At 43.8% G+C, this 11071-nt stretch overlaps 1 protein-coding gene across 12 annotated transcripts in view; it reads left to right on the forward strand.

Annotated features, from left to right (window-relative positions):
• Window positions 1-11071, forward strand: part of dnajc6 (DnaJ (Hsp40) homolog, subfamily C, member 6) — a 78795-nt gene that overhangs the window by 24242 nt on the left and 43482 nt on the right. Inside the window, exon 2 of one of the 12 annotated variants that reach the window (XM_055861601.1) lies at window positions 5067-5125. The exons of the other annotated variants lie outside the window; for them this stretch is intronic. The gene's annotated coding sequence lies outside the window, so the exon portion shown is untranslated. The remainder of the gene's footprint in view (window positions 1-5066; window positions 5126-11071) is intronic. 12 annotated transcript variants of the gene reach the window in all.

Below are 11071 nucleotides of genomic sequence, written 5' to 3' on the forward strand. Positions count from 1 at the left end.
AATGATGACGGCACGTGTTTCCTTGCAGGAAACCATGGTTGACAGAGGAAGAACAATGATTCCAAGCACCACCCTCCTTTTGAAGCTTCCAGTCTGTTATTCGAACTCAATCAGCATGACAGAGTGATCTCCAGCCTTGTCCTCATCAACATTACATTTACATTACATTTTAGTCATTTAGCAGATGCTCTTATCCAGAGCGACTTACAGTAGAGTGCATACATTTTTATTACATTTTACATACTGAGACAAGGATATCCCTACCGGCCAAACCCTCCCTAACCCGGATGAGGCTATGCCAATTGTGCGTCGCCCCACGGACCTCCCGGTTGCGGCCGGCTGCGACAGAGCCTGGGCGCGAACCCAGCCCAGCCTGGGCGCGAACCTAGAGACTCTGGTGGCGCAGCTAGCACTGCGATGCAGTGCCCTAGACCACTGCGCCACCCGGGAGGCGATCAACACTCACACCCGTGTTAACGAGAGAATCACTGACATGATGTCAGCTGGTCCTTTTGTGGCAGGGCTGAAATGCAGTGGAAATGTTTTTTTGTGATTCAGTTAATTTGCATGGCAAAGAGGGACTTTGCAATTAATTGCAATTCATCTGATCACTCTTCATAACATTCTGGAGTATATGCAAATTGCCATCATACAAACTGAGGCAGCAGACTTAGTGAAAATGTATATTTGTGTCATTCTCAAAACTTTTGGCCACGACTGTACACGTGACCGAGAGATTCTACATTGTGTAGTATAGTATTCTACAGTATACTACAGTTTACTACAGAATTCTATATTAAGTACATTAGTATTCTATAGTAAACTGAAGTATTTTTTTATGTGGGTCATTTCAATGGTGTCTATTGTCTAAGGCTAGAAATATCACTGCCTCCCCTCCACCCAAGTCTGACCCAAGTCTGGTTCCCATGCTAGACTGACCCAAGTCTGACCCAAGTCTGGTTCCCATGCTAGACTGACCCAAGTCTGACCCAAGTCTGGTTCCCGTGCTAGACTGACCCAAGTCTGACCCAAGTCTGGTTCCCGTGCTAGACTGACCCAAGTCTGACCCAAGTCTGGTTCCCGTGCTAGACTGACCCAAGTCTGGTTCCCATGCTAGACTGACCCAAGTCTGACCCAAGTCTGATTCCCATGCTAGACTGACCCAAGTCTGACCCAAGTCTGGTTCCCATGCTAGACAGACCCAAGTCTGACCCAAGTCTGGTTCCCATGCGAGACTGACCCAAGTCTGACCCAAGTCTGGTTCCCATGCTAGACTGACCCAAGTCTGACCCAAGTCTGGTTCCCATGATAGACTGACCCAAGTCTGACCCAAGTCTGGTTCCCATGCTAGACTGAACCAAGTCTGACCCAAGTCTGCTTCCCAGGCTAGACTGACCCAAGTCTGGTTCCCATGCTAGACTGACCCAAGTCTGACCCAAGTCTGGTTCCCATGCTAGACTGACCCAAGTCTGGTTCCCATGCTAGACTGACCCAAGTCTGGTTCCCATGCTACTCCCTAACATACTACTCGCCAATGTCCAGTCTCTTGAGAATAAGGTCGATGAAATCCGAGCACGGGTAACATTCGAGAGAGACATCAGGGATTGCAACGTGCTCTGCTTCACGGAAACATGGCTAACTGAAAAGACGCTAACGGAGTCGGTGCAGCCAGCTGGTTTCTTCACGCATCGCGCAGACAGAAACATACATCTTTCTGGTAAGAAGAGGGGCGGGGGGGTATGCCTCATGATTAACGAGACGTGGTGTGACCATCATAACAACACTCAGGAACTAAAGTCATTCTGTTCACCTGATCTAGAACTCCTCACAATCAAATGTAGACCGCATTATCTACCAAGGGAATTCACTTCGGTCATAATCACAGCCGTATATATTCCCCCCCAAGCAGACACATCGATGGCCCTGAACGAACTCTATCTGACTCTCTGTAAACTGGAAACCACACACCCTGAGGCTGCATTCATCGTAGCTGGGGATTTTAACAAGGCTAATCTAAAAACAAAACTCCCTAAATTCTATCAGCACATCGATTGTCCGACCAGGGCTGGCAGAACTCTGGACCATTGTTATACTAACTTCCGCGACGCATATAAGGCCCTCCCCCGCCCTCCTTTCGGAAAAGCTGACCACGACTCCATTTTGTTGATTCCAGCCTACAAACAGAAATTAAAACTACAAGCTCCCGCGCTCAGGTCTGTTCAACGCTGGTCCGACCAATCTGAATCCACGCTTCAAGACTGCTTTGATCACGCGGATTGGAATATGTTCCGCACGGCGTCCAACAACAACAATGATGAATATGCAGATTCGGTGAGCGAGTTCATTAGGAAGTGCATTGACGATGTCGTACCCAGAGCAACGATTAAAACATTCCCAAACCAGAAACCGTGGATTAACGGCAGCATTCGCGTGAAACTGAAAGCGCGAACCACTGCTTTTAACCAGGGCAAGGTGACCGGAAACATGACCGAATACACACAGTGTAGCTTCAACCTCAGGAGGCTGAAGAAATTCGGCTTGTCACCAAAAGCACTCACAAACTTCTACAGATGCACAATCGAGAGCATCCTGTCGGGCTGTATCACCGCCTGGTACGGCAACTGCTCCGCACACAACCGTAAGGCTCTCCAGAGGGTAGTGAGGTCGGCAGAACGCATCACCCGGGGCAAACTACCTGCCCTCCAGGACACCTACACCACCCGATGTCACAGGAAGGCCATAAAGATCATCAAGGACAACAACCACCCAAGCCACTACCTGTTCACCCCGCTATCATCCAGAAGGCGAGGTCAGTACAGGTGCATCCAAGCAGGGACCGAGAGACTGAAAAACAGCTTCTATCTCAAGGCCATCAGACTGTTAAACAGCCACCACTAACATTTAGCGGCCGCTGCCAACAAACTGACTCAGCTCCAGCCACCTTAAAAAATGGGAATTGATGGAAATTATGTAAAAATGTACCACCAGCCACTTTAAACAATGCCACCTAATATAATGTTTACATACCCTACATTACACATCTCTTATGTATATGTATATACTGTACTCTATATCATCTACTGCATCTTGCCATCTTTATGTAATACATGTACCACTAGCCACTTTAAACTATGCCACTTTATGTTTACATACCCTACAGTACTCATCTCATAGGTATATACCTGCAGGTATCTACTGCACCTTGCCTATGCCGTCTGTACCATCACTCATTCATATATCTTTATGTACATATTAGTAGTTGCGGAATTGTTAGGTTAGATTACTTGTTGTTATTACTGCATTGTCGGAACCAGAAGCACAAGCATTTCGCTACACTCGCATTAACATCTGCTAACCATGTGTATGTGACTAATAAATTTGATTTGATTTGATTTGATTTGATTTAGACTGACTCGTGGGGCGGTAAATTAGATTACAAAGTTTTTTTTTACTGACCATTGCCATCCAGTACTTTTTAAAAATGCAAAAAAAAATGTATTTTTTTGAAAAGACTAGCTGTCTACTTATGGGAGATATACAGCTGGTGGGAGTTGTAGTTCATGTGTGTAGTTCTAATGAAACGGTTGGAACTTTTCGGCATCGTTCTTCTTCTTGGCCGTCAAATTAGTTGAATACCGGCATATGGTAGGTCAATTCACTCTGAAACACGTATACATTTTAATATACAGTGTATCTTAAATGACCATGTTTTTATGACTTTGACGATGCAAATGTGAGGTTTGTTCTTAGCCTACAAAACGAGGATCCTGGAAGTGCCACTTTCTTACCGTATAGCGCTCTGAGACTGGGCCTAGTAGCGCTCTGTGTGTCTGCTGGGCTCTAGTATGAGAGGAGGAGACTGTGTTATCACCCAGCTGAGATCTTTACATGTCATCCCCTGGTTGCCGGGGTTCCTTGAGCTGTGAAACATGGAATGGAGTAACAATACCCGGGCTGATTACACATGGTTTTACACACAGCAATACACCGCTATGGTTCTACAGTTACATTACAGCAACAATGAGATAACACTTTAGACTATATTGCCACTGTGATACACTTCAGCAATAAGGCATGAGGGACTGTGTTATGTGGCTCCGCGTTGTGTCGTGACAAGAACAGCCCTTAGCCGTGGTATATTGGCCATATACCACAAAGCCTGAGGTGCCTCATTGCTATTATAAACTGGTTACCAACCTAATTGGAGCAATACAAATAAATGCTTTGTCATACCCACGGTATACGGTCTGATATACCACGGTTGTCAGCCAATCAGCATTCAGGACTCGAAACACCCAGTTTAAATTGAGAGCTATTCTTTGAGCTGTATCTGTATCTGAGATAAAATATTAGCTAATCAGATAGCTGATAGAAAAGACTAGAGGGAAAACAGATGAGTGGAGGAATAGAAGGGGAGGAACAGTAGAAGGGGTGTACAGGGATGAAGGACAGGCGGGGGAGAGGAATGAGGGAGAGAGAGGCTGTCGAGTTTGGCACCGCTGGGTCCTGAGAGAGTATTTCTGTGCAGGCGTCTTCACCAGACACACAGAGGGGCCTCTGTACTGTCAGACTGTGAGCAGGCCTCTCGAGACTCACACCTTGTCCACACACTCTCTCTTTAACACACACACACACACACACACACACATCTCTCTGGACCCTTGGAACAGTGTCATTCACAGAGCAAAGACTGGGCAGAGCTGGGGCACATTGATTCAGTGTGTCGATCCCAATTTTCTGCTGATAAGATTGTCTCTGGCCTAGTCTCGTCTTGTCTCCTCCCTTCTCCCATCCTTTCCAGTGGTGGAAAAAGTACCCAATTGTTATGCTTGAGTAAAAATTAAGATACCTTAATGGAAAATGACTCAAGTGAAAGTCACCCAGTAAAATACCACTTTTTGGTTTTAAATATACTTTTTGGTATTTGGTTTTAAATATACTTAAGTATCAAAAGTAAATGTAATTTCTAAAATATACTCAAGTATCATAAGTAAATGTAAATGTATCAATCATTTCAAAGTCCTTGCATAAAGCATACCAGACTGCACCGTTTTCTTGTTTTTTAGCCAGTAGCAGACTCCAACACTCAAGACACTTCCTGACGGGCCGCACCCAGGTGGTAAGGGTAAGCAACAACAGATCTGCCACACTGATCATCAACACGGGGGACCGTAAGGGGTGTGTGCTTAGTCCCCTCCTGTATTCCCTGTTCACAGTGGTAGGCCCGATTACCGACAATATAGGGAGGAGGTCAGAGACCTGGCCGTGTGGTGCCAGGACAACAACCTCTCTCTCAACGTGATCAAGACAGGAGATGAGATGAGGAGGGCCGAGCACGCCCCTATTCTCTCGCTGTATTGGAACAGGTTGAGAGCTTCAAGTTCCTTGGTGTCCACATCACCAACAAACTAACATGGTCCAAGCACACCATGACAGTTGTGAAGCGGGCACGACAAAACCTATTCCCCCTCAGGAGACTGAAAATATTTGGCCTGGGTCATTAGATCCTCAAAAGGTTCTACAGCTGCACCATCGAGAGCATCCTGACGGGTTGCATCACTGCCTGGTATGGCAACTGCTCAGCCTCCGACCGCAAGGCACTACAGAGGGTAGTGTGTACGGCCCAGTACATCACTGGGGCCAAGCTTCCTGCCATCCAGGACCTCTATACCAGGCGGTGTCAGAGGATGGCCCTAAAAATTGTCAAAGACTCCAGCCACCCTAGTCATAGACTGTTCTTTCTGCTACCACACAGCAAGCGGTACCGGAGCGTCAAGTCTAGGTCCAAGAGGCTTATAAACAGCTTCTACCCCCAAGCCATAAGACTTCTGAACATCTAATCAAATGGCTACCCAGACTATTCACATTGCACCCCCCCCCCCCCCCCCCCCCACACACACCCTCCCCTCTCCACACCATTGCCACTCTCTGTTGTCATCTATGCATAGTCACATTAAGTAACTCTACCTACATATACATACTACCTCAACTAACCGGTGCCCACGCACATTGACCCTGTCCCGGAACCCCCCTGTATATATTGTTCATTTTTTTTCTTCAGCTGCTCTTTAATTACTTGTTACTTTTATCTCTTATTCTTATCCATATTTTTTGAAACTGCACTGTTGGTTAAGGGCTCGTAAATAAGAATTTCATTGTAAGGTCTACACCTGTTGTATTCGGCGCATGTGACTAATACAATTTGATTTGATGTGTATAATACTACAACTACCACAGGCCTTAGTACAGAAAGATTCTGTGTAATTATTGAGGTAAAATTCAAAAAGAGAAAAACCCTTTAATCAACCACAAGTTTTCTTTCACCCAACACCATGTCCCTAGACCAAATGCAGTTGTGACAGGCAGACAGACTTTGCATGGTACTATGGTGTGATAAGAGTGTCTGCTAAATGAATTAAATATGAATGTAAAGTGCCTTCAGAAAGTATTCAAACCCCTTGACCTTTTCCACATTTTGTTTCGCAAAGAAGGGTACCTTCTAGATGGGTCAAATAAAATAAAAAGCAGATGCTGAATATCCCTTTGAGCATGGTGAAGTTATTAATTACACTTTGAATGGTGTATCAATACACCCAGTCACTACAAAGATACAGGTGTCCGTACTTACTGAGTTTTTGGCGAGGAAGGAAACCTCTAAGGGATTTCACCATGAGGCCAATGGTGATTTTAAAACTGAGAATAGATCAACAACATTATAGTTACTCCACAATACTAACCTGCATGACAGAGTGAAAAGAAGGAAACCTGTACAGAATAAAACTATTAATCTACTAAAAACTGCAAAAAAAGTAACTTTATGTTCTGAATACAAAGTGTTATGTTTGGGGCAAATCCAACACAACACATAACTGAGTAGCACTCTTCATATGTTCAAGCACAGTGGTGGATGCATCATGTTATGGGTATAATTGTCATCGGCAAGGACTAGGGCGTTTTTTAGGATAAAAAGAAACAAAATAGAGCTAAGCATAGGCAAAATCCTAGAGGAAAACCTGCTTCAGTCTGGTTTCCAACAGACACTGGGAGACAAATTCACCTTTCAGCAGGACAATAACCTAAAACACAATGCCAAATATACACTGCAGTTGCTTCCCAAGATGGCATTGAATGTTCCTGAGTGGCCTAGTTACAGTTTGACTTAAATCGTCTTGAAAATCTAAGGCAAGACATGAAAATGGCTGTCTAGCAATGATCAACAACCAACTTGACAGAGCTTGAAGAATTAAAAAAATAATAGTGTGCAAATATTATACAATCCAGGTGTGCAAAGTTCTTATAGACTTCCCCAGAAAGACTCACAGCTGTAATCGCTGCCAAAGGTGTGATTCTAAGATATATTGACTGGGAAGTGTGAATACTTACTGTATGTACAATAAATTAGATTCCTGTATTTCATTTTCAATACATTTGCAAGATTTATAAAAACCTGTTTTAACTTTTTCATTATGAGGTATCGTGTGTAAATTGGTGAGAATAAAAATCTATTTAATCCATTTTGAATTCAGGCAGAAACAGATTTTTTGGGGGAATAAGTCAAGGGGTATGAATACTTTCTGAAGTCACTGTATATGTAAAAATGAACAGTTGCAAAGCATTCTGTTTATTATTCTAATGACCTCCGCCCCAGAACAAGGTCAATAATAATACCCAGAGTGCTTTGCATTTCATTTTGGTATCTGCATTTTCACATTTACATTTTGATCATTTAGCAGACGTTGTTGCTGTTCGGCCAGCTACTTGCAAATTTATTTTTGTATGTCAAAATACATGTATTTTAATTAAATACATAAAAAATATACTTTTTAGTTTATTTTGATCTTTGTGGTATTTTGTATTAGCATTTTCAGATTTTTGCCCATCCCTGGTCATGATGAGGTCATATGGAAACCTGGGGAGTCACATAACCCTAGCTCAACCCAGGCCAAGATAGGGTTATCTAGGTGACCGATATAAACGGGATGATAAGTGGGAGACCGGTACAGAGAGCTTTAATGCAATTTCCACGGGGGTTTAACTCACTTACAGTGGTTTGCTTTGCTGTGTTGTGACCACACTGCTGAGTGTGTGAGGTATTGCCACAGGAGACTCACTCACTGTTAGAGCACAGCTCTAATGTCTCTAATGTAATAGAGCAAAGGGCAGCTGTAGCTCTCCTGGCCTAATGCATGCTTGTGTTTTTGTGTGTATCTGGCAGGGCACAGAATACAGTAGCCTATGCACATTTGTATGTGTACATCTACCACACCTCTCCTACCCTCACCAAGATACTAGCAAGTCTGTTTAGTGTCTACTGTAACGATCTGCTTCACAAGGGGAGTCAGGGTGCACACGCTCCAGCATCCAGTCAGAGGCTGCTAATCTGCATCGCTACAGCACCGCTGGCCTCATGCGTCGATGCAACACAACACCTGCTTCTCCTGCTAAAATAGCCTGGGCTGGATCTGCAGTCCTGAAGCCATCAGTGGCGGTCGGTGCCGCTTTTTTTTTTTTATGAGCATGGCCTTATTTCTATTACAGCATATTGGATCACTGTCTTTCATATTCCATTCACCCAGCTCAATGTAACATCAATAGGTTAAGCTACTACATGAAACTCAAATTTTCCCTATACCCATCATGAGGTTGCATCCTAGCCTAGGAATCAACGTTCACAACGTAGGTGCATAAATTTGAGTAATCAAGGTCACAAACAGTGACACATTCAATACCGCCTTGCACACACTTGCCTGCATCTAGCTGATCTAGGATGTAATCATTATTCCAAACCAGGGATTCTGTTTCGTTCCGTTTGTTTCCGTTTTAAGAAATGTTTTTCAAGAGAATTGGTGGAATGAATACACCCCTGGTCACAAGCAAACATAGTTCACTTTCATAGCAGCCACATACAAACCGCATGATCACTTTGCTAATTGATGACACCATTCTGTATACATCTGGCCCTTCCTTGGACACTGTGTTAACAAACCTCCAAACGAGCTTCAATGCCATACAACACTCCTTCCGTGGCCTCCAACTGCTCTTAAATGCTAGTAAAACTAAATGCATGCTCTTCAACCGATTGCTGCCTGCACCCGCCCGCCCGCCTACTACTCTGGACGGTTCTGACTTAGAATATGTGTACAACTACAAATACCAAGGTGTCTGGTTAGACTGTAAACTCTCCTTCCAGACTCACATTAAGCATCTCCAATCCAAAATTAAATGTAGAATTGGCTTCCTATTTCGGAACAAAGGATCCTTCACTCATGCTGCCAAACATACCCTGGTAAAACTGACCATCCTACCGATCATTGACTTCGGCGATGTCATTTACAAAATAGCCTCCAACACTCCACTCAGCAAATTGGATGCAGTCTATCACAGTGCCATCCATTTTGTCACCAAAGCCACATATACTACCCACCACTGCGACCTGTACACTCTCGTTGGCTGGCCCTCACTTCATATTTGTCGCCGAACCCACTGGCTCCAGGTAATCTACAAGTCTTTGATAGGTAAGGCCCCGACTTATCTCAGCTCACTGGTCACCATAGCAGCACCCATCCGTAGCACGCGCTCCAGCAGGTATATTTCACTGGTCATCCCCAAAACCAACACCCCCTTTGGCCGCCTTTCCTTCCAGTTCTCTGCTGCCAATGACTGTAACGAATTGCAAAAATCACTGAAGCTGGAAACTTATATCTCCCTCACTAACTTTAAGCGTCAGCTGTCAGAGCAGCTTACCAATCGCTGCAGCTGTAGACAGCCCATCTGTAAATAGCACACCCAACTACCTCATCCCCATATTGTTATTTTTTTCTTTTCTCTTTTGCACCCCAGTATCTCTACTTGCATATTATCATCTGCACATCTATCTCTCCAGTGTTGTGATAGGCCTCTATGGCTTATTTATTGCCTTACCTCACTAATCTTACTACATTAGCACACACTGTACATAGATATTTCTATTGTGTTATTGACTGTACGTTTATTCATCCCATGTGTAACTCTGTGTTGTTGTTTTTGTCGCACTGCTTTGCTTTATCTTGGCCAGGTCGCAGTTGTAAATGAGAACTTGTTCTCAACTGGTCTACCTGGTTAAATAAAGGTAAAATAATTTTTTAAAATAAAGAATTGTATAATTCCTTCTCGCATCTACACGCTCTCCTCCTCTCACCTTTTCCCTTCGCTTGTGGACTTCAGTGCACAACACATCAGCTGTCTGTGTCCAGGCAAAACAATACTTTCCAACCCAAAACTTCATATCATAACCGCTAACCTTTACACACATCCTACAGCGTTGTCACCATATTAGCTAACGTCATAGTCAACATAGCTACTAAAACTAACGCATTAGTAAACCCGCTACAATCATGGAGTACAGTGTACAGTCAGCAAGCTGCAGCTTATGCTTTCAGTACTATATTCATTCTCTGATCCTTTGATTGGGTGGACAACATGTCAGTTCATGCTGCAAAAGCTCTGATAGGTTGGAGGATGTCCTCTGGAAGTTGTCATTATTGCATTGTAAGTCTATGGAAGGGAGTGAGAACCATGAGCCTCCTAGGTTTTGTATTGAACTCAATGTACCCAGAGGAGGATGGAAACTATCAGTCCTCCGGCTACACCATGGTGCTATCCTACAGAGTGCTGTTGAGGCTAAAGTAGGCCTTCATCGCAAAAGTGTGTTTTAATCAATTATTTGGTGACGTGAAAATATTTAGTATAGTTTATCTAAAAATGCTAACTTTTTAAATATTTCACTATTTCTGTTTTTCTGAAATTCACTGAAGAGGATGGTCCTCCCCTTCCTCTGAGGAGCCTCCACCAGCAGCCATAGTAAGCAGAGCTAGCACTAGCAGCAGCTACAGTAGTACAGTTAGCAGAGCTGTCACTAGCAGCAGCTAGTACAGTTAGCAGAGATTAACTATGCACTATTTTGTGTTTTTGTGTAGTATTTCTTACACTGTTACCCGAGAAAATCTTAAGTCTTATTACATACAGCAGGGAGGAACTATTGGATATAAGAGCAACGTCAATTTACCAACATTACGACCAGGAATAGGACCTT

Source organism: Salvelinus fontinalis, chromosome 14 (assembly GCF_029448725.1).
Source record: "Salvelinus fontinalis isolate EN_2023a chromosome 14, ASM2944872v1, whole genome shotgun sequence".
NCBI lineage: Eukaryota > Metazoa > Chordata > Actinopteri > Salmoniformes > Salmonidae > Salvelinus > Salvelinus fontinalis.